Source organism: Sciurus carolinensis, chromosome 1 (genome assembly GCF_902686445.1).
Source record: "Sciurus carolinensis chromosome 1, mSciCar1.2, whole genome shotgun sequence".
Classification (NCBI taxonomy): Eukaryota; Metazoa; Chordata; class Mammalia; order Rodentia; family Sciuridae; genus Sciurus; species Sciurus carolinensis.
In genome coordinates this window covers 178,103,234-178,126,816 of record NC_062213.1, presented here as the reverse complement: position 1 = coordinate 178,126,816, position 23,583 = coordinate 178,103,234, and the positions used below count along the sequence as shown (strand labels likewise).

The following is a 23,583-nucleotide window of genomic DNA, read 5'->3' as shown; positions in this document are numbered from 1 at the left end:
TTATGGAGGTGGAAGCTGAGAAACAGAAGTGAATTGATTCACCCAAGGGTGCCCAGTCACAGAGTGCATCCCAACCCTAGCTTTCTGTGTGCAGCTCCTCTAGTTTGAGGCAAGAAAGGGTCCCCACCCTGCTCCTAGAGCATTCAGAAAGCACCCCCGTAGAGCGGTGAGTTTTGAACAGCTTTCTTGGGCACCTTTGGTACACTTTCCCCACCTCTCGGGGGCTTCTGGCCTTGTTGCCAGATCTGCCCTTGGGAACCTTTAAGAGAGGAAGTGACAAAGTAGGATGTGGGGCCACCAAGGGCACAGTACACTCTCCCAAGGTGGGACAGGCTGGGCAGGGAAGGCAGCAGGTGCCAGGTCTTTGGGATGGGGCAGGTGGGCTGGAGGGCCTGCCACTTAAAGGGTCCCTCTCCAGCCCCTTTGGCTTCGCAGCACTCCAGGCTGGGCAGCACCTCCTGGTGGCTCCAGGTGCTCCGACCTGAGCCTTTGTTCCAGCTGCTCCCTCTGCCAGAAAATCTGTCCCCATCCCTATTTTCTGCTCCAGTTCTTTTGGGGCCCAATTCATCATGCCTTTGTGCATTCTTGTTAATGAGCACATTTTTATTGAGTGTCTACTGTGTGCTAAAGCAAGACAGACATAGCTCCAACCCTGTAGGTGCCTGTAGTGCTTAGAGAGAGGCTGCCCAGGGTCATTTGAGCAGGGTCTCTGGGGTCAGATTGCCTGGGTTCAACCTGGTTAATCCACTTGGCCAGGTTCCTACTTCAGATTCCTTCCTTACAGTGCCCAATGCTGCCCCTGCCCTCTGACTCTCGCTCCTCCAGGGCCCCATAGTCTTCTGAACACCCTCTGTCTGAGTACCAGTGGCCCCAGAGTACAGGTATTTGGGGCCTCTCCACTTCCGGGCCTGAGCCACCAGTGCAAATGCAGTGATGTCCCCAGACTCCTCCAGAGTCTGCAGGTACACTGAGCCCTCAGCCCCAGCCAGGGAAACCTGAGAGGCTCCCCACTGACTTGCCACCATTATAGGCTGCCCAGCAGCCCCTGTTATGGAACTCTTCTGCTTTCCTCTTAAACTGTGGGGCCCGACTGAAGATGTGGACTCTGGATGACATCTGAGCCAATGGAAGTCAGGTGCTAAACTTCTGGGAGGGCTTCCCTGCCATGGGAGCTCTGCTGGGAAGGTCACCACAAACACCAGCCACAGGTGCCTAACAGCCTGGTCTCTGCCCATGCCGGTCCTTCCACCCGGGCCGCCCTCTACTCCCTCCCTGCAGCCCTGCTTATCTGACGAACTCCACTGACCCTGCAGTGGCAGCCCACGCTTCCTCCGTGAGCCTTCTAGTCACAGCCCTCTCTGAATGTGTCGCCGCCTCTCTTCTGCGTGTCCGTTTCCTACGTCAGTTGCTGCTGCCTCCCTTTCTCCTGGTGCATTGCTGCCCCTTTGTCTACATGTCCCTTCTGGAGAAGAGACCAACCTATTGCTGACTGGGCCTCCAGAGTCCATCAGTGCCTGGAACAGATATCTGCTGAATAGACTTTTCAAAGGAAGGTCAGTCTGTGCCCTCACTTCCTGTTAAGATGCACATGCTAAGGGCTCATGCCACATTTTGAATCCAAAGCTTCACAGGTCTTTCTAGTCACGTACCCCATGGCAGGGATACCAGCTGGCAGAGAACAGAATGTAAATGCCAACTGCTATACGGTGGGCCCTGTTCAGGCCTTTCACGCGAGCTCTTGGGCTTGAGTGTGGAACCATCTAAGGAGGCAGGTGTTTTGCAGATGGAGGCTTGCCAGTTTTCCATGGGAGGCACAGAGTGAGGCTGGGGGACAGCTCTCTGGACCCAGAGTCCATTCTTCCCACACTCCCATGGAACAGGAGATATGAAAGTGTTTTGAGTTGTGCCATGAGAAGAAACTAGAAAACTCTAAGATTAACAAGTGTTCCCCACCACGCAGATGCCCCTCTGGGGCAGGAGTCACCTTGCCATAACTTAGCAATGAGGGGGAGGCTGAGAGGGGCTTGATACCTGGACTGAATCCCTAGAAGGTCACTGCCCTGGGGGAGGCAGCCCACTGTCCTATAGGACAGAGGGAGCCGAACTGTCATGGTGGGAAGAGGGCAAGCCAAGTGGTCTGTGGCCAGAGCAGCTACCCAGAGCAAGGTAGGAGCCCAGAGTGCCTGCAGATTCTCCAGGGAGCCACAGCACAGCCCTGAGACAAGAGAGGCCACAGATACTGCATCACGGAGCAGCTGACCCAGGTCCCTTGCTGCAGTTCAGTAGGTTCTACCACAACCACCTCCTCTCAGCTCTCAGTCACTCTTTCAGAACCGCAGAGCTGACTGTTCACGTGGGACCCCACCCCAGCTTCCCAGGGTCCCACACCGGCCCCCGCCTCAGCAGCAACCACTTCTCTCATGCCCTCAGCCCAGTCGCTCAGCCTTTGTACTGAATGCCCAACCCACAGGAGAATCCCCCAGCCAGGTCTCTGTACTGGGCTGTAGTCCCTTCAGCCCTGAAGGCCCTCTGTGGAAATGAAGCCCTTGGAGCAGTCCAGTAAGGGACTGAGTCCTGGGGAAAAGGAATACAGCTGCTGTGATGTCCCCACTGTCCAGGGCCTGGATGGGAGCCCAGACCAGCCAGCTTGAGGCCTACGCTGTTTGCCGAGTCCCACTTATTGCCTCAATTGACAGGAAAGGAAACAGAGACACAGAGCAGCAGTTGCTTGCTTGAGACTTTCTTGAGAGATGAAGGCAGAGATCTGAGGTCACAAGCGTTCCCTGGCTCCCTTCCCCACACTCGACTCTCTGTGCTGCAGGACTCCGGGTGTTTGGGTGGCTTATTCCTGGAGTCACAGTAAAGTGTGAGGTTCCATTCTCCCACCCAAAGCCGAGGCCATCCCCACCTATCTCCTGACCACAAAACATGGCCCACAGGCCTTTGGGCTGTGCCTGTGGTGTATGGGGAGAATGGAGAGAGCTTACCTGTCAAACACCAGCCGCCGTCTCATGGTCAAGATATATCGGAGACATCTAAGAGTTTCAAGAACTGTGATGGAGCGAGGCCTGCGGGAAGCGGAGAAGTGAGAACATTATACTACCACCATCTGTCAACTTTCATCTGAGTTAGAAAAATGCATCCACAAATGGTGAGCACTACCTTGCAGAGCACCAAGCCCCAGCCATGGCCGCTTCCCCGTTATGGTCATCGCAGGTCATGACCAGGCCCCCTTGGGCGTGCAACCACAGCCTCATCACCCCACACGCAGAGCAGGAAGTAGCAGTCCCCGCTCCTGCAGACCCTGCAGACATCCCGGGCCTGGAAGCCCTCGCTTTTATATATTCCTTGGGGGAAACACCCTCCACAGACTCCCTGAGCACCGGTTGGAGGTAATTCACTCATTCTTTCTTTCTTTATGAATTCATTCATGCAAGCATTCGACAGCCACTTAAAAGCTGTTAGACACCGGCATCAGTTCTCATGGAGATGAGGGCACTGAGGTGATAGCTCAGGTCCAGTAAGAAAGGTGTCTATGGGCCCAGGAGCAATGCCCCAGGCCCTGTCCCCAGCCTGGAGGGTGGCGTCCCTCCTCCCTGTGGTCGCTGTGGGCAAAGCACTTTCAACACGTGGTGCAGCGTGGAGGGATGCTGCCACCATTTACAGCACACAGACCCCTTTTGTATGAAAATATTTCTCAAAATTCCTCCTGATGGGAACTACACACTTAGTACTCTCTCACTGAGAAAATAAACAATAATACAAAAACAACAATGAACATAATACTTTGTAATTAACTCACAGTTTAGTAATCACAGCACCACTAGGTAGGTTTAAAGAATGCTTATACACATATTCACTTGAGACATTATTTATGTCTCCTCGGCTTATACCTCAAGCCCAGGGGGAATCCATCTATTCGACACTCATTTAACAGGTATTTATGGTGTATCTCTGAAATGCCCAATCCAAGGCCCGCAGGTTAGGGGTTGGCAGTGGGAGGAGCCGCTGCTCTGCGGTGAGGCAGCTGGAGGTATGGCCAGCTCAGACTGGAGGTGTGCCCTAGGGCAGGTATGTGGCCTTTTTCCAGCTTAGAGTGTCCTGAGTAAAATGGGAATGAGAATGGTGACAGTGGAAAGTTGTTATAGAGGATTAAATGAGATAGTAGCAGGTGCCCAGCTCAGAGCCTGGCACGAAGTAGAAGCTCAGCAGATGGGCACCAGAGGGTTACAGTCATCATTATTCTTTCAATGTCATTATCAAAGTCATCATTACATCATCAACAACAGCTGCAGCATCGCCATCACCACCGCCATCCTGCTTGCCCCTGTTAGGGTCCACAGCAGTTGCTACCTTATAATAGAGTTACCTGATTCCACATCTTCTTCCTCAGGTTCATGCCAAGCTCTATAACTTCAGCATTGTGTGAACTTGGAGTAAGTTACTTAACCTGTCTGAATCTATTTCCGTGTATGCAAAGGGGGACTGTAGTTCTAGCAATTCACAGGAATTTTTGTGATTAAATGAAATCATGTATATAAAGTCTGAACACAATACCTGACATGTGCTAAATGCTCAGTAATTGCAGGTCATTATTGCTTATGTTGTTATTATTATTATCATTTCTTCTTTTAACCTGAGAGCCCCTGAGGGCAGAGCTCATTCCAAATTTGTCTCTGTCTCCCCACGGAGTTGACCACAAGGCTTATTTCCCAAAAGACATTAATAAATGATTACAGAAATAGTCTTGGAGGTTCACACAAAATCAGATGCAAAATAACTCAAGCAACTGGAGCATGGGGCATGGCCAAGGATAGAGAGTCTTATTGGGATGCTGAGAAACACCAGTGGATGGCCCAAAGGGAGCCATTTGTCACTCACAGAGTCAATCTGCAGGGCTGCTAGGACTATTCCTTCATTTATTCATTCATCAAATTGACACTGAAGTTTCACTTTGGTCCTGTAATAAACTCTACTCTGGTGCTCTGTTCCTGTTATTTCCATTTGCCACCTCATTTAGCCTCCCTAAAAATGCTTAGAGGCAGCCAGGATGGGTATTGACAATCCATTTTGTAAATAAAGAAGTGAAAGCTCAGAAAGGTGACAAATCTTGCCAAAGGGCACATAGTAGAAGCTAGACCAAAATTTGGCCCGTGACCTTGACTCTTTCCTGGTGGCCCCATGACGTCAAGCACTTTATAAACATTCTCACTTCCCGGTTGTTCCTCAGCAAAGAAAAGTAAATTAAATCACTATTGGTGGTATTTTCACGCACCCAATTTTAAAAAAAGACTTTAAGTTCTGTGAGGGCAGGGACTATCAGAGCCACACAGTGCAGGGGCAGTTAAACACACAATATGTTTTGGACCCGTATCAGTCTGATATCAAACTGCCTGGGTTCAAAGTGACTCAGACACTTGATGGCTGTGGGACACTGGGAAAATTATTTAACTTCTTTGTTCTTCAGCTTTTTCATCTACAGAGAAAAGATAATAATAGCTAGCTTCGGGTTACGTGAGATAGTTCATGTACGTTCACCTGCCTTATTGCTGCAGCCTTGGAGTTGGGGAGGTGACCTGCAATCCCTTAGGCCTACAATGGACCCAGAACTGAAAGGGGATCTGAAATGCCCAAGCAAGCACCTCAGCCACCAGGCAACTCCATGCAGGGACCAAGGTAGGAAAGTCTGTTCTTAAGACTGAAGAACTTCCTCGGTGATCAGGATATCCCAGAGGTTGTATGAGACTGAGATATGGGTACAAGAAACCTTCAAAAGGGCAGGTGGGTGTTGAACTTCTATTCAGAAACACAAGACCACACCCAGGAGAGCAGGATGCAGAGGTGCAAGAAACCTCCAGTGGGAGTGAGGTTGAGCCTCTAAATAAAAGAGTCTGGAGGAAGAGGATGTAGGCAGGAGAAGACACTGAAATTCCCCCAGATAGACTTTTGGGCCTTCTGTTAAAATACTGGAAAGATAGCCTGAGCATGAAAGGGAAAAAGAAACCAAAGATGATAAAATACTGTTGTTTTATTCAGACTCATTGAGTATACAGGGAGTTTGGGGTATACATGAAATCTCCAGGAAAAATTCTAGGCTGAGGCACAGGGAAGGAAAATGGAAAGCATCGGCCCTCCCCGAGTCTGAGTCTCACTGTAAAAATCTGACAGGCTCTATTCTAATTTCTAAAGGGTTAAATCTGATAGTTCTTTTATCACCTACCTGTAGGGATTTAATACCTGGTAAAGAGCTACCAAATCATTGTATCCTGTCTGCTTTATGTATACTCGTGCATACTTGAGTATTGATGCCATGTCTACATATGTACTGTGTCCACATAATGTACCTGGCACCCAAATTGGCCTACAGATAAATGAGTACTCATAAATTTAATGAATGGATCCAAATGCCTTTCAGTTCACATGACATAAATAAAACTTTAACAAAAACAGTCAATTTAAGTTTGTAAGAGTGAAGATACCTTTGAAATTACTAACTTACATGTTTTTCTGGGTGTCCAAAGTGTTGGCTTCTATGAAACACTTCAAGTGCAATGTGCATTGTCTCTAAGGATTTTTCTTTGGTAGAATAAATGACTTAAAGTGTGAACTAGACTTGTTTGGTAACTTGGTTTTTTCATGGGTAACAAGTTAGAAATGGGTAAATTAGTTTTAACATAAATGGGATTAATTGTCATAAATGTGCTTTTAGAAGAGAAATCTGATTAATTTGCAAAATTAAAATACTAAAACATCAAGTAAGTATCAATTCAAGTACCCTTGGCTCTTTGAATTCCACAAGGTAACATATATTCGGGTCTATTAAATGTGTTTTTATAAATTGATAAAAGAAAAAAGTAAGATTGCTTGTTTCTGGGTCTTAAACTAAAAGCAAGGTTACTAAGAGTTAAAATTCTAACAGGTACAATTCTATATGCAAAGAGTACAAAATGTTTCAGCTCTATTTCACTTAAAATACTGTGAAAAGCTTATGAGAAAGGAGTAATCTGTCTAAATTCAGAAATTTTATAAGGATTTTTTTCAGAATGTAAATTTAAGAAAGAGTCAGCAACTGGAATAAAGAGAGATATAAGAAAGTTATAGGTATGAAATAGATCTTAGTAAATGTTTCTGGATGAGAAAATAATTTATATAGTAAATAAGTTCTAGAATATCTAAGTAAGTTGTACAAGGTTTGTAGAAGGTAAATCTCAAAAAGTTCAAGTATGTGATTAAGTTGGCATAATCAGCAGAGTCAGTTAAAGTTATTCAAGGTTTTTTCCTAAGGTTAACGTCTAATATGCTAATTCTCTATGTTCAGAAACAACAAGATCTCCTTAAAACATTGATATGCTCTTATCTATTTAGATAATTCCGTGTGTTTGTTAGGTTTTATTATTTAGGGAAAATAAGTCTTAAAGGGATTAGGGTTCATACCTGTTTTAAAGACTTTTAAATGTAACTGGTTACTATTTGAGCCTTGTCTAAGTAATGTAAAAAACTTTTAATGTAAAAGTTAAACTTAGTTATAAAGACATCTGTGTAATTGTGACCCTAACCATTACTGTCTTCTCAGCATATTAGATGTATTCATGTTCTTCAAGTATAAAAGTCTTTTAAAATATAACCTTATGACAGCATTTTACCAAGTTGGTGTTTTCCAAACTAAAAGGAGCAATAGTCTCCTTCAGATTTATATAAATAACCAATTTGGTTGGTATTTATGTCATTTAATGTTTTGTAACTGGATAAAGGTAACCTGTATGAATAAGTTACATATATATATATATATATACATATATATATATATATATATATATAATTTTGTGTTACTCTTCACACTGGGACAAGAATTTAAATGTATTTTTGGAAGGTAATAAGGAAAGTCAGATTTGTTTAAGTTAACAGCTCTCTTAGCCTTTCTGTTTGATTCATGTTTCAAATGTAATACTGTCTTTGTTAATTGACATTCAGATAGTTTCAGGAAATAATACATGAGAACTCTGTAAAATGATATTTAAGAAAGAAGCAATGATGAGCTTCCAAAATACAGCATTTTACCTAAGATTTCTCAAGAACCCAGCCCTGCCTGAGATAAGACTCTGCCTCTCACCTTATTTCATGTTAGGATGACTCCAAAGTAGGCCAGAATTAAGCACATTTAAAGTTATGTCCAAGAGATAGATTTTCTTTTGTTGTTGTAAAGATTACTATGATCTCAAAAATAAACAGGGAATATAATACATAGCTAAGTAAAGTTTTGGGATTATAAAAATTACATTTCTTGGTTCATAGCTATTATACAAACTGAGTATGTTTTTGCCCTTGTTAATTTCATTCTGTATTTTCCTTGTAAAACTTCAATGTTGCCTGCCTGTTAGTGTTTTGCAGAAGCACTGCTTCTAATAGGACAACCTGAGTTACTCTGAGATAACAGGTCATCACCTGCAGGGACAATGGATACAATGCTGACTTCCAATACTGGTATTGACCCCAATTAATTATAGACGTTAAAGTTAATACGCAGTACTCCTACTTCGAGACTGGTGAAACCGACCTGCTGGATGTTTAAAATTAAAACTTAAGAGGCCAAAGTCAAGGAAGTAAAAGGGCCAAGGAAAAAGTAGCCAATATTTTGCCCCTTACCCTTTAGGGTCAGACAGGATCCAGGGAAAAATGAGACCCCTCAAAGGGCCCTGCCACTCCAGTGAGTCACCCAACCTCCTGGTCAGGGGGATCAAAAGGATCCTAAAGAACAGGAAGCCAACTAGTGCACATTTTGCAAAAAGGGGAGTCCTTGGAGAGGGAATTGTCCTGGATGCTTCCAAAGGAAGCCACGTGTGGTCAGCAATACCCTGAGCCATCCTGGCAGATGGCATAACTGGTAGAGGAAAAGCTAAGGGAGCCAAGAGGCTTCTCACAAGTTCCCAAGAATGATCCCTGAGAGATCTCAGTTGACTCTAACAGAGGATAGGAAAAAGGTCAATTTTTACTAACTTGGTCTTAGATAGCTGGTAGGAGAGTAAAACCAAAACAGTCATACAGGAGCATTTAAAAGATAAGACAATGGTTCTTTTATTGTAACTTGAGTGTACTTTTTGTCAGTCTCCTGAAAGTAAGTAAAACTGAGAGGTAATAAGGGAAGGGTTTTTATATAGGAGTGCCTGAAAAATATCACAAAAAGTTCTGTCAGAGTCACAAGTTTGTTCTGAGTCAATTTGAGATCTACAAATCTTCCTAAGCTTCTGCATAGGTGAACTTGATCTGTGTCTCTGTTTTTTGGTTTTTTAAAAAATTTTTGCTAGAAGTATTATTATGAGCTGCTGCTCAGACTCCTTCTCTGGAAGTTTACAATTCATCACTTCCATCCTGGTGACTTGGTTTTAATCAAGACCTAGAAAGAAGACAAGCTTCAAGGGAGCTGGAAAGGGCCTTATCAAGTGCTCCTGATCACTGGGATGGCTATCCGAACTGCTAAAAAGGGGAGAACTCATTACCATGGGCAATTTCCACCTCAAAAAGTTAATATGTCTAGGATGGATGGGAACTCCAAAGGGGATAAGAACAAAAATGAAAATGAGACCAAAAGGTATAAAAAGGAAAAGGGGGGACTTGTGAGAAAGAGAAAGTTCAATGGTCCAGTTTCAGAATATAATATTTAGCTTTAATTGGGATGTAAGATCCAGTCATAGTCACTTTGACTATAGCCCTTCCCTTTTCCTGCCCCAATTTTAAAATTAGCCAATCATATAGATTGTAATCTTCAATTCCTCCTATCAGGCAAGGGGCAGTGCTATGTTAGGAATAAGAACAGGTGGACTGCCTGCCCAAGTGTGCCTGCTTGCCAGGCCTGTTCAGTAGCACGCCCTTGTGCAGAAGGGAAGTTGGCCTCGCCCAGCTACTTCCCAGCTTGTGTTTGAGTCCTTGCAGCATGCTGGTATTTCTAACAAAAAGGAAAAAAAAAAAAATACAAAGAAAGCCACATGAAAACTGTACTGAAACAGAAACCAGAGAAATAAAAATATTAACAGCTATGGGGAATACACAGGATTTTTTTTTTCTTTCTTGTACTTGTCTGTTTCTAATTCTTAAGAAACACACAAGTGTTATATAATGGGAAAAATACATGTTTTAGAAAGAATGACGCCTGATTGGGTGCCTTAGCTGTGGGCATTCTAGCAGCTGAGGCAAAGAACAAAACAAGATGGGCTCTGTTGTCCAACAGTAGCAAGGAGCCAGGGAGCTGCAAAGTCACACTCTCCTGGATCGGACCTCTGTTACCTTTTCTTCTTCAGAAGAATCAAATGGACACACAATAATTGTACATATTTATGGAGTACAGTGTGATAATTTGATACATGTATACAATGTACAATGATCAAATTAGAGTAATCAGCATTCTTTGTGTTGGGAACCTTCAAACTCCTTTCTTCTAGTTATTTTGAGATATGTAATAAAATGCCATAAACCAAAAGTATCAGGGTCTTTTCTTCAAGGGAATTGGGCAACACAACAGAAAACTTTCTCTATTATTTACCTATGTGCTGAGGTATGGCCTGCATTGATAGCGATTCCAGGTAATGGGCCCCCAAATGATGTCAGAGAGAGCACTGAGCAACGGTTCTGTAAAGGCAGTTCTCCCAGAGGCCAGGGTGAGAATTTGGTTTAAGGATAATCTTGCAGAATCTTGTGGGGAAAAAAAGCATCACTATATCCAGTGGTCCAGTGAATTCTATTCAGAGAATATTTTCTTAGAAGATAAAATTCACATTGAAGATCGGCGTATAAACCTGAGAAAGGTGGGTGCTCTGGTGGGAGCTTAGGGGGTGCATTTCCTGTCACTCTCCACGGCTCACTCTGAGGCTGCCCCTTGTAGGGACTCCATGGACCTCTGGGGCTCCTTGGAGCCCAACTGTGTGGGGCCATCCCCAGGGCACCCACAGTCCAGGTCTTCTGCCAGGCTGAGAGCACTGGGAGAGCAGAGGGAGGCTCCGCTGCCCGTAGAGGGCAGAGCCACCGCCCCTAGAAGTCAGACTATGAGGACGAGGACGAAGTTTCAATGTGAAAATTAAAAAGTGCAGCTGGTGAGTGTGCAGCCCTGCAGGATGTGGGGTAGCAACAAGGAACAACTTCAGACTCTGGGATGGCAGTTCTGGGCAGTTTGAAGGCTCTTACAGGTACAAGGTTGTGTTCCTGTCCCTATACTGGAGGGGCACATAGGGCTCTGGGGTGGATGAGCCTACAGGACAAATGTGTGAACTAAGGTCACAGACCCATCCTCACTCCACGCAGAAAACAAGAGGCCTAGTGGCCTACTATCTACTTAAGGCTTCCTGCTTCCCTGCAGCCTAGGGGAAGGCCTAGGACTGATGCTCCCTGCCAGGCCCTATGTCTGGCGCTCACTCTTCCATCTCTGCCATGAGACAAGAATACTACTGATTAGTCCCTGTGTTCTGGTCCCTGGAGGAGACCTGGGTCCTTTAGGAGCCTGGTCCTCCAGGTTGCCTATCAGTTCTGTGTGGTTCTCATTATCCTTCCAATGCACTCCCTTTTTGCTTAAGTTATCTCAAGTCAGTTTCTGTTGCTTACACCAAAGAATCCTGGTGCACTCAGCTAGGAAGAGGTCATATGGCTTCTTTTGACACCAAGGGTGGTCACCAGGAACTCTGGCACTAAAGAAAATAAGAGAAGTTCAAATTTAATAGTGAGAGCTACTCAATACCTATTTATTCCCTCTATTTCTTCTCTGCTGGTGGAGGCCTGCTTTCATTGGGGTGAGCCTTTCTCCAGGCCCAGGGAGTAATTTGCTACGGTCTAATGCAGTAGCACTAGTTTTCATTCCATTTTCCAGAGAATTGGTTCACGGAACTCAATTCTGACCAATGGGATCTATTGCTCCCACTTTAGAGTGAAAGGAAGTCTTTTCCAGGGCTGCAGGGAAAAAGCTTCTTTGCTAATAAAAGGGAAGCTGGGGAAGACATCCCTCATCATGTCCCTTGGGGCCCTTGGGGCCTTTGCCACCATCTGTTGGCCTTGGGCCAGATAATGCTGATGTGGAGGTGAAATGGACAGTAGGGAAAAGCTGGAAACTGCCTAGATCCGTAATGTATTGGGCTGCGGGCCATTCAGCATTGGAACGGCTCCCCCTCTAGGCTTCTAGCTAACAGACCCCTGTTGCTTAAGCCCTTGTAATTAGGTTTATGTTACTGAAGTATCCAATACCCAATCTGAGCTCAAACCTGGGAAAGCTCACCAACAGCAGGCTGGGATGACGAGACAGGCTGATGGCAGGACAAGGGCCCTGTCGGGAAGATGCCCAGAGAAAGGCGCCTCCAGAGGGTGGGAGGAGCTTGTGAAGGATCCAAACAGGGCCCCTCATGGAAGGGACAGAGGTGCTTCCAGGTGGTCTCCATCTCAGAAGCCAAATGAACGACAGTGCCATTTCCAGGCCATCTTCCTTTTGAGGCAGGGACCCAGCCCCAGCTAGAACATGGGGAACATGCTCCACGTGGCTTAGGGTAGGATGGTAAGAGCTAGTTGGTCTCTCAGGGTCACATGTGGCTCTGGCTTTGCAGAGAACTGGAGTCCAAGGCAGGGCAGCCGAGGAGGAAGGGAGACACCCAGCTATGTGGAGGGCCAGTGCAGAGTTGGTAGGAGGCTGCAGCTCAGTGGCCCGCTGACCCCCACCGGCACCCGCAGGAATGCCAGAGGCAGAGTTCAGGGCAAACCAGGCCAAATGCAGCCCCTGGGAGCACACTGACCACTTGGGCCAGGTTCGGCTCAGGTGTTGGGCAGGCACATTGTGGAGACGGAGCCTGGTGGAGCAGGACAAGGCAGGTCCCATTTCCCTCCAGAGCTGGGAGAGCCCCAGCGAGATTTCCAGCTTACGCTGATCTGAGTCAGTGGTGTGCAAGCCACCAGCCTGCCTGAAGACAGCCCTGCTCAAGTTCAAAGGCACAGCAGCCCTGAGAGAAGGTCTGGCTCTCCTTACCCACATTTGTCCTCTTCCAACAGCTGGTCCCGGCAAACTCAGTCCTACCCCTTGTGCTCAGGCCAATCCTCCCTTTCATAACAAGGGAGCATCTAAAGAGTCCCAGTATTGGGCCCTGTGCCTAGAAACTGTGTCCCTGTCTTGTTCCCAAGCCAAGCATCCAGCTTATTCCTCAGGGCTGGTTCAGAGAAATCATAGCCTTCCATTCCAAGCCTAACTCCGCAGACCCTGGGAGTATGCAGCAGGGTGGTGACAGCAGGTGGCTTCCTAAGTACCTGCTTCCTACCAGGGGCTCAGTTAAGAATTTTACGTGGGTTCCTTCATGGACTGCCCAAAGAAAGCCATATCAGGGAGTTACTATCTACTCCTATTTCATGGATAAGGAAACCGAAGCCCAAGAAATAACCCAGCTTGCCAAAGGTAACAGGACTGGTAAGTGGCAATGCCCAGATGATGTGCCCCTGAAGCCAGTTCAGTCCAAAATCAAGCCTGGTGATTTGCAAATATAGACCCCCCATAGTGCCCACAAAACTGGGTACCTCTCTCGCTCACTTACTGGCAGTCTCAGGGCTATGTCACTCAGGCTGGTGATGCCCAATCACTGACACCACTTGGGGGACACTAAGTGGGATGGGGAAAACCTTGGGCTTTGAAGCTACACAGCCCTGTGTTCAGATTTCAGTTCTGCCCCTCAGACTCTCTACAAACTTTCTCAGTTCCTTGGGAAGATGCCCTCTTCAAACTTCAGGCTCCCCAGCTATAAAGTGGGGCTAATGACTCCGATCTGGCTTGGGGATACAGAGGAATGCACCTGTCAGATGCCAGGCTCTCAGTGAAGGCTAGTTCCCACTGATGCCTTCTCCTCCTCAGTTCTTGCTGCCTCTTGGGGAGGGCTGCTTGAGGCCAGAGACGGCCTCTTGGAGCTGAGCAGCCTGAGCAACTCCAGCGATGCCCACCACGTGGCTGGCAGGGACCCGAGCACACTTGGCTCCCTGGAGCTAAATACCGAGTCCAGGCACCTGATTCTAAACAATGAGCTATTCTGGGGCTTTAATTGCTCATCAAGGGGAAGGCAGGCTCTGGGCAGTGACCAACCTTGGGAGTGGGGATCGCATCAGGAGGCAATCGGTGGCACAAACGCACCAAGCACAGGTGCAGAAATGCCAGCCAGTAGGTCCCAAATCCCAGGGTGTCACCAAGGGACGGCACTCAGCAAGCCTCTGGGTGAGCACGCTCTCAGTGTACAAATGGGGACACTGAGGTGCAGGGAGGAGAGGGCTTTGATGGCTGTTACAGCAAGAGTTCCCTAAATACCTCCTCCTGGCTGGGCTCCACTATGTGCCCCAGGGACTCAGAGTATGAGAGAGACACAGTCCCCATATGCCGTTACAGTGCCCAGTGACCGGTACCAGGAGGTGGCACAGACAGGGCCACAGAGGCACAAGGAAGGCTACCTCCTCCTCACGGGGTCACTACGTAAAGGCACGCTCATTCTTGTGTGAGCCAGCCCTGCTCAGGTGCTGGGGACAGCCCCCAACACTCTCATCCTGCCTTCACGGGGTCTGCAGAGAAGGCAGGGGTAGGAAAGCAGAGAGCACGGAATGTAATGTCGGGGCAGGTCAGTGCCATACAGAAACGTAGAGCAGGGCAAGGGGACGGGTGTCCGTGGCTGGTTGACGTTTTAGGTGGATGGTCAGGCTCAGTGCTCACAATGGCACGTTGACTTCCACACACGAGATAGGCGGAGGACAGATGTTTTGCCTTTCTGAGTGAAGGAGGGACACCAAACCCTGAGCTGACCTTCCTGAAGTCACAGAGAACCAGTAGCAGAGCCAGGACCTGCCCCAGATCTCTGGTTTCAAAGGTCAGAGCCAGGCCCCTGCATGGCATCCCCTCCCCACCTGGCCCTGGTCCCCTCCATCCTCTCTAGTGGGCTCTGCTGGGGTCGGGGGTCTGAGCCAGGCCCTCAGCCATCACCTCCTACTCAGACAGTTTTCCAGACAATGAGACTAACAGGCAGGCCCCCTGCTATCTGGGTACTACAGGGCAGGCTTGCCCCTCCTCCCTCTCCCTCCCCCACAGCCTGGAAGTCTTGGGGTCAGACATACAATGTCCCTGCACTGCTAAGCTGTGTGACCTTCATCAATTCAGTAGAGCATCTGTCAAAACTGGATGCTGCTCCATCTTGAAGAGCCACTGGGAAGATTGAATAAAGTAAGATATAAATGCCCACAGGAGCCTGGGGCCACAGGGGCCTGGAAGGCACAGCCACCCTCCCTCCAGCATCAGTTCCTGCCCTACACCCGTCCCTCCCCAGCCTAGGCTCTCCTCCCTCCTCAGGGCTCCCACAGCTCTGAGAGCACCTGCTTTCTCTTTCTGTGTCAACCGTTGGCCCCTGAGCAAGACAGGTGGCTCCCAGAGAGCAGCCTCTACCTTCCGCAGGTCTCTGAGCCACCTGCCTAGGGCTGAGCACAGAGCCATGTGCAGTTGCTACTTCGTAAATCATCTTCAACAGTTTTCAGCAGGAGAGCTGAGCTTCGTGAGCGGGGCAGGTAGAATACTAGGTTCAGAGTCAGCTTCTTCATGAGCTCAAGGATCCTGGGCAAGTTAACTTTATTTTCTTGTTAATGAGGATAATAATTAGTGCCCCCAGTTCTGCAAAATTATAGGATGATAACACTATTTGTGTTTCCATTATAGAATCCTAAGTGGAGGCGAGAGTCGATTCAGTTTGTAACCTAGTTCTATAATCCTCCCCACAATATCTTGTCTGTTCTCTTTCTACTGTAACTCTCCGGTGACAGGGATCTCACCACCTTCTGGACAGCCCATGCCATGTTTTTACTGCTTGTGGCTATTAGAAACTTTGCTGTCTGTTGTCTTACCACCTGCCATGCTGAGCTCTGGGATGCTCAGAAATGAGTGGGTGATGAGTGAGCCTGGGGGAGGCGCTGAGAGAGGTGCAGGATGACGGTGGGGCGTGTCCTGGAGCCCAGGGCACCCAAAAACCATGCCTCCCATCACTGGGTCAGGGAGTGCTCCCCGGCGTGACTCTCGGAGGCCGCCAGCTGCAGGCTGCGAGTGGCTGATGGTGCTTCAGAGCCAGCCGGCCCTTCCGGGAGACAGCTCGCCCTGGCTGCCTCCTGCCAGGGGCTGCTCAGTGGCTGGACCACAGGGGCTTGGGTTCTCGAGTCATGATGTATGATTTATGACTCCGATGAGCTCACCGGCTCAAGAAGGGAGGGCAATCCGAGGGGAGACTGAAGGGAGGCTGCTTATGGATTTTAACCCTCTGATGTTACTGGCTGGGAATTTAACATCAATAATTCAAGGCAGCGGGGAGGAGGGGAGGAGAAAGAGGCAAAGGAGAGAGGGAAGAAAGGGAGAAGGCGTGGAGGAGGGGAAGCGGGAAGGAAGGCAGCGAAGACGCCTTTCTCAAGTGTTTTCCAGGGTCCCATGCCCCTCCTCACCTCCTTCTGCTCCTTGAAGCCTCATCAGAGTCTGTGAGGCAGATGATGCTCATCCCAATGACCCAACAAGAACACTGAAGCTCAAAAGGGAAACGTGGAGGTTTCAGGAATGGGGAATTTGGACCCATGTCTACTGACTCCAGAACCCAGTTCTTTCTACTACCCCTCGGCTCTGGAGGGCCGCAGGTCACGGAATGCAGAGGGTTGGCGGACCATCTCAAGACACCCAGACCCAGCTCACACTCTGGGGCTGACACGCAGGGAGAAGAGCTTGGTGGTCTTTGTCCCCCAGAGAGAAACTAGCCATTGGCCTTCTGGACAGCACTAGAACTTTGTTGCTGAAGCTGAAAAAATTAACTGCTATATTTAAAAAGCATTGTTCGGTTGCTATGGCAACAGAGGGGCTAAGAATAATATAAAAAGAAGATGATATGCCAGGTTGTCCCTGGCAACCCAATTTTAAGGGCGTGTGTGTGTGTGTGTGTGTGTGTGTGTGTGTGTGTGTTTTAAAAGGAGTTGGAGGGGGAGGTGGTGAGGTTCAGACCATCTTCCCTGTTCCCTCTGGCACCATCTGCCCTGGTGACATGTCCAAGAGGCAGCCAGGCCTGGCATCTCCTGGGTCTGCCCGAGCTGGGGGAGAGTTGGCACACCCTGGCTCTGAGCCTAAAGACAAAGGTGACTCTCAGTTCCCTAATTGCTGAACCCTTCCAGCAGCCCCTCAACTGCCTGGGATGCTTCCCTTAGCTGTGGAACCCCAGCTGGAGGCACCTCTCAAACAGATGGCCCCCAAATAGCTTCTTCTCTCTGACCTGGGAGCTTTCAACCAGCCTGGCAGACTCCCTGGGGACCACCAGGGAAAACAGATGGTCAGGAGAGAAGAGCAGGAGATGGATTTATCGATCGGCAGCCTGGATGTCAGGGATAGGAGGTGGCTTGGCAGACCCGGGCATGGGCAACCCTGCTCCCTGCAGGCTCCTGGAGAGAAGCAAGCATGAAGTCTAGCCTGGGACTAGAGCCTGGGTCAGATGACCTGGAGGGGACCCATAGCAGAGCTGGAGAGGGCAGGAAGGCCGAAGGGGACTCATGGCCCCTCATACACCAGTTGGTTGCTTGCTGGAGATAAGATGGCAGCACCCATGGGAGAAATCGGGGAAAAAAGGGTGACAAAAAGACAAACAAAATCCCCAAGGCAATATATTGACAGCTGAGTTTTAGAGGGAGTTCCATAATTTTTGCTTCTATCACTGGTGTGCAACCTGGAGGAAGGCTTTGAAATCAGCAGGACCAGGGGCCCCATGGTGGCTCTGTCACACACTGCCATCTGAACTAGGGCAAGGCACCTAGCATCTCTGGGTCTTAGCCCTACCACAGGGGAGTGACAGACACTCAGGACCATGGCTGGGCCTTAACAAACTGAAGGTTTTTGAAGGTGCCAGGCCTAGCCCATAGACTATCCTCAGACTCAACACCATCCACCAAGAGGGAAACCTCACGGGGGCATTTCTCCATGTCAAGTCCAAATTGAAAGCCGCAGGGGCACTGGCATCAGGTTTGTTATGCGGCAGGTAGGCGAGAGGGCCCAGGCAGGGTCTGGGGGCAGGCCACAGCACCCTGGGCAGGACTGTACTGGCCAGAAGGGGCTGCTGGGTAAGGGAGCCGGGCAGGTGGGTATGACGCTGAGTGGGACACTAGATGGGCCAGGTGAACCTGGAGACAGGAGGCGCCTGTGGGGATGGGTGTGTGGCTCCAGGTCAGAGGTAAAGGGGCCTGGGCTAAGGCAGGACTGTGCTCTACAGTTTACAAACTTCATCCATCCGTTAACTCATCTGGTGCCCCCAGGATGGACAGAGGGACTGTCCCTTCTAAGATCTCTCCCATCCCTGTCTACCAGGACTTCCCACAGGCTGATTACCAAGCATTCCCCAGAAGTAGGAGAGTCTAGGAAAGCTGGAGGGGCCCTGACCAGGGAGCGGTCACGTGGGCAGGTGTGATCAGGGAGGGCTTCTTGGAGGAGGAGCACCAGGCAGCCTTCTGGGAAGATGGCACGGTGAGCCTGGGGTGGTAGGATGGGTGTGGTGCTGGGAATCAGCACCTGGACTTGGCTGGGGAAAAGCAGGCTAAGGGTCCAGGCAGGGCCCAGTCAGGAACCATGGATTCCAAGCAGAGGGGCTGTTTTTTCCTGTGGGAGCACGGGGCTGAGGGGAGTCCGGGAGGGCACTGGGCAGGATGGGGGATGAGAGCGAAGCAGTTTTAGGAAGCCAGCCTGGGTAGGTCAGTGCCTCGCCACTTTCCTGTTGCAGATGGGCTTTGTCTTCCCTGGATGGCAGAGTGCCAGCCACAGCAGCCAGCCCTTAAGCAGCCGGCCGAGGAGAATGGGCACATCTACTCCACACCTGCTCTGACTGCAGCGGAGCCCAGTCGGCCTCGGCCTCACTGTCCCGGCTCTGGGGAGCACTAGCCGCGCCACGTCCTGCTCTTTCAGGGCACACAGTTCTGGGCTTGGTTTCCCGTGGTGGCGGCACCCAGGGTCGTGCCTGGGGAGTGTTCTGGGCCTCATGGGAGTACAGTCTGAGGCAGCAGAGCGCTGTCCCTGGTGTCCCAGCCTCTGGGCACCAGAACCTGGGCAGAGGTGAGTCCAGGAAGCTTGGACTTTGTCCCCTATTTCTCCTTTCCTCCTTTCTTTCGATCACATTTACTGAGCACATACTATGGGTCAGGCACTCCTCTAGACACTGAATCAGACGGACAACACCCCTGTCATCTTAGAACTTAAATTCTAACTGGGGAAGCAGACAGTTATCAAACAAATAAATATTGACAGCGAGGGGTGGGTAATTGGGCAGAAAAATTAGAAATGGAGGAAGGAGAGAGAAAATGGATAGAAGGAGTGACAAGGAAGGTCTCTCTAAGGAGATGAGCTTCTATGGGTAGCATCTAAGCACAGGCTAAAGAGGTGAAGGAAGGAACAGTGGCAAGTGCATTTCAGGCAGAGTAGCAAGTGCAAAGGTCCTGAGGCAAAAATAAGCTGGGCGTGTTTCTTGGACTGCGTGTTTAGTGTTCACGGGGAAAAGAGAGGTTCAGGTGAGGTGGGAGGGAAGACTTGCAGGAATCACACTGCTGATTTGGCTACAGGGAAGTTTTTTTTCTCTTGGTCCAGGGTTAATCTACTACTACACGGGAAACTGAACACATTTCAAGGCATGGGCTCTGGACAGAAGATGGGCACTGACTGAGGGGGAGATAGATTAGAGGGGAAATCAGTTGTTCAGCCAACCAACACTGACTGAGCACCGCTCCATGACAGGTACTGGCCATGCATGGCCCTGTCACACAGCAGGGTCTACGTGGACAGAAGTGGATGTCTTCGTGGAAACTACATCCTAGTGAAGATCAGAAGAGACGGGCTCACAGGATTCCAGGGCCCTAGAATCTGTGATCTGACACTCCCCAATTCGAGATGATGGCATCCTGATATCAGAGAATTCAGATCACAGCTTCTCAAACACAGGACAGCTGGCAGGGTCCCGCTGCAGCATCCGGTCCATTTTAAAGCACGAGAAATTGGGCCTGAATGTCACCCATATGACAGCCTGTGGCAGGGCCGGGACCTTCCACCCAGGAGTCCAGGCTGCTGGCCAAGGGGCAGATTACAGGCTGGAAGAGGAGACGAGTATGGACTGGGGACCAGACAGGCTGCCTGCCGGTCTGCACTGCGTGCTCATGAAGCCATGAGACCTGTCGGGCCTCGTCCTCCTCTTCTGTACAATGGGATGAACACGGCATCTACCTCACACGGTTGCTGTGAGACTAGAGATTGTACTCATGAAGCACTTGGCGTGGTAAATGGCCCCAATTCTTGCTATGCAATCGTTACTGGAACTTCAAGGACACTGGTTTCTCTCTTCGTAGGTGACAGTGACAGAGATGGGATGCACTGGGGCTGAACAGCTGGCTCACCCCAGCTGGCAGGCTTAGCATCCCCTGAGCACCCACCCAGGCTTGTCAACCGACTAGGAACAAGAGCCCTTTCACTCCCACCAAGACAGCAGTATGGGGCGTGTGGCCTGGCATGAGCCCTCCACTCCTCTTCCCTGCTCTGTCTTCCCCTCCCTCCCCTGTCTCTGTCTTTGTCTCTCTTACAAACACACACACACACACACACACACACACACACCCCACATACACACACTGCATCACAGCATCAGACCTTGACCCAGCCCAGGGCAGTGGGAGCTGAGACCAAGGGGAAGCAGAGAAGGCTCTCATGGACTCAGGCCAGGGGCTCAGGTGCATGTTTTAACCCTCCCTCTTGCTGGGCAGAAGCCAGCCTTGCTGGACTAGAGCCGACCAGGCGGTCAGGAGGGCAAGGACCCCATGCCAAGTGGGAACAGTAAGCAACACAGCCCTGGGGAGGTGAGAGACCAAGTCCAGACAGCTGGAGTCGCAGTCCAGGGTGTACTGAGCAGCCACGGGTGAGGGTGCACATAGGGTGACCAGGCACTCCTGAGGACTTCCTGGCAGTGAGAAGGAGCCTTGAGAGGAGGGGACGATTTGGTCAAGCGGACTTTGGTTCTCAGTAAGGGAACAGCATTCAAGTAGAAAAGAAAAGGAAGCCAGTGCCAAGGCAGAGAGGCTGGGACTCTCATGGGGCAGGACAACAGGGAGGTTCTGTTTCCGGGTTAAGGAAGCTGCATCGGAAGGAAGACCTGGTGGGAAGGTGGGAAAAGAAGACATTTTGGATCTGAGTTTGATCTTTACCTTGAACCCGCAGTCACTCCTTCGTTCATAGGAAGGACTCACCTACCTAAAAACGCCAGCACAGCGTGAGTGAGTCATCTTGCCTTCCTGTGGGTCAACCTTTCCCTCACGGCAGGCTGCCCTGATGGGAGGGGCTGCTCCGGTGCAGGTGCTCCTAACCAGCTGCAGTCCTCAGCCGCTCTGCCCTGCTCAGGATGTCCCTGTCCCTGCCAGGAGTCTTGGACTCATCTAGAAAGCCTTGGGCTTCTTGAGATAACTTTGGAGGCCCAAATTATAATGAAAGAGAGAGATGACATGGTGATGGAAATTGGAGATAACACAGACCCTTGCTCAGCACTGCCTCAGTTCCTCAGCAGCCCCAGTGGAATAAACAACTCATGTCAGCCCCAAGACTGGGCGGAGGACCACTGAGAGGCTCTGTGTCTTGTCTGAGTCCCAAGTCTGGTTAAGCAGTAGAGTTGGGAACTGAACCCATGGCTGGGTAACTCCCAGCCCACACATCCTTTCCCGCAGGCCAGGCTGTCTCTTGCCCTAAGTTGCACAGACCAAAAATAGAAGCTAGGACAGAAGTGATTTATCCCTAGCCACACCAGGTCTCCGACTCTGGTGGGTGGCTGGGGCTCAGCCACACGCCTTCCTTCAGAGGCCAGCCTCCTGGACCACACACTCTGGCTCCAGTTTCAGCTGAGTGGTCCTTCTAAGCCACTTGACCCTTCCCACGCCTCCGCTGTCCACCCCCAAACATCCTGCCTAGCTTCTCTCTATGACCCACGAGCTGAAAAGCTGCCATCAGAGCAGCCAGGGAATTCTCTCGACCTGACCAGCTGGAGACACCACCACTGAGCAGGTGGCACCAGTAGCCACTCTCAAAAGGACTAAGTAGGGAGGGAGTTGTTTTGCCACAGAGATATCCACAGAGAGGACGGTCCCTTCACAGGCTGACTCCACTTGGACACAGGAACTGGAACCCTTGCACTGCCCGTCGGGATGTAAATGGCGCAGCCACTGTGGAAAACGGTATGAAGATTCCTTGAAAAGTTAAACACAGAGCTACCACATGACCTAGCAATCTTGCTTCTGGGTATTTATCCAGGAGAATTGAACACAGGGGCTCCAAGAGATGTCTGCATGCCCGTGTTCACCTTGGCATGGTTCACAGTAGCCACAGGGTGGAAAGAGCCCAAGTGTCGTCCATCAGGAGATGAATGGATATAAAAATGTGATACAAAATAAAATGTGACATATCAAAATGTGATCTCTCTGTAATCAACCTTCGCCTTGAAAAAAAAATAAAGTTCTATAAACTGTGACAATGTGGATGAGCTTGGAGAACATTTGCAAAGTTCAATAGCCCATCACAGAAGGACAGAGATTTTTATGATTCTACTTGTGTAGTTAAACTCACAGGAGTAGAGAGTGGGGTGGTGGCTGCCAGGAGCTGGAGGAGCAGCTATTCCACAAGTTCAGGTTTCCAGTAAGCTGAGTTGAGTATGTTCTAGAGATCTTCTACATCACTGCATCTATAGTCAGCAAGACTGCATTGTACACGGAAACGTTTGTTAAAAGGGTAGATCTCAAGTCGAGTGGACGATTTTTTAAAAGCTCCTACACTGTAGGAGCTGTAGGTAGGCACATTGGTTAATTACTAGTGCTAGTAGCAAATGTTTATGTCATCTGTATCCTGCGCCAGGCCCAGTCTGGAGACTTTACTTATATTAACTTGTTGAACACGATGGTACTACGAAGTACCATTATCATCTCCACTAAACAGGAGAGGAAACCGAGGCACAGGGAGTTGAGGAACTCACCCACAATTGCTCTGCTGCTTATAGGAACAGAGCTAGAATTAGAACCCAGGGGGGCGGCTCCAGAGTCTGCTCCTAACACTAGCTGCCTCTTGGGACACCAGGAGACCCAGCTGTACTTCCTAACAGGCTGCCTATCAGGAAGGAAGGAGGTAGACCCGATGGACTTCATCAGATGGAGGGAGCATGGGATTTTCCTAAGGAAGCAATGGTTGCATCAGACTCCCAATCAAAGAGAAACCCATCCTCTCTGAAGCCTGATGAAACCCTCAGCTCGGGAATCCCCAGGCCACCCTGCCCCCACTGGGTCCTCTTTCTCCCTCCTGTAAACTCCTGGCGCTTAGGGAAGGGATCTCCCTTGCAGTGTGACCTCTAGCAGCTAGGGCTTGCCTCACTCCCTCCAGGACAGTCCTTGTCCCATGCCCTCTCTGACTTCTGTCAGTCTCCTAGATCAGGCTTGGGATGAAGCAGGTACTTGGGAAATATTTGTTAAATTGACACTACAGATACCAGGGCCGACCCTGACCACACCGTAAGATCAGCAAAATACATTTAGTTTACT

At 49.4% G+C, this 23,583-nt stretch overlaps 1 protein-coding gene across 3 annotated transcripts in view; it reads right to left on the bottom strand.

The window, feature by feature from the left end:
- The window catches only part of Hivep3 (HIVEP zinc finger 3), a 460,068-nt gene that overhangs the window by 154,465 nt on the left and 282,020 nt on the right, over positions 1-23,583 (bottom strand). For all 3 annotated transcript variants that reach the window (XM_047541216.1, XM_047541224.1, XM_047541232.1), the window contains exon 3: positions 2,988-3,068. The gene's annotated coding sequence lies outside the window, so the exon portion shown is untranslated. The remainder of the gene's footprint in view (positions 1-2,987; positions 3,069-23,583) is intronic.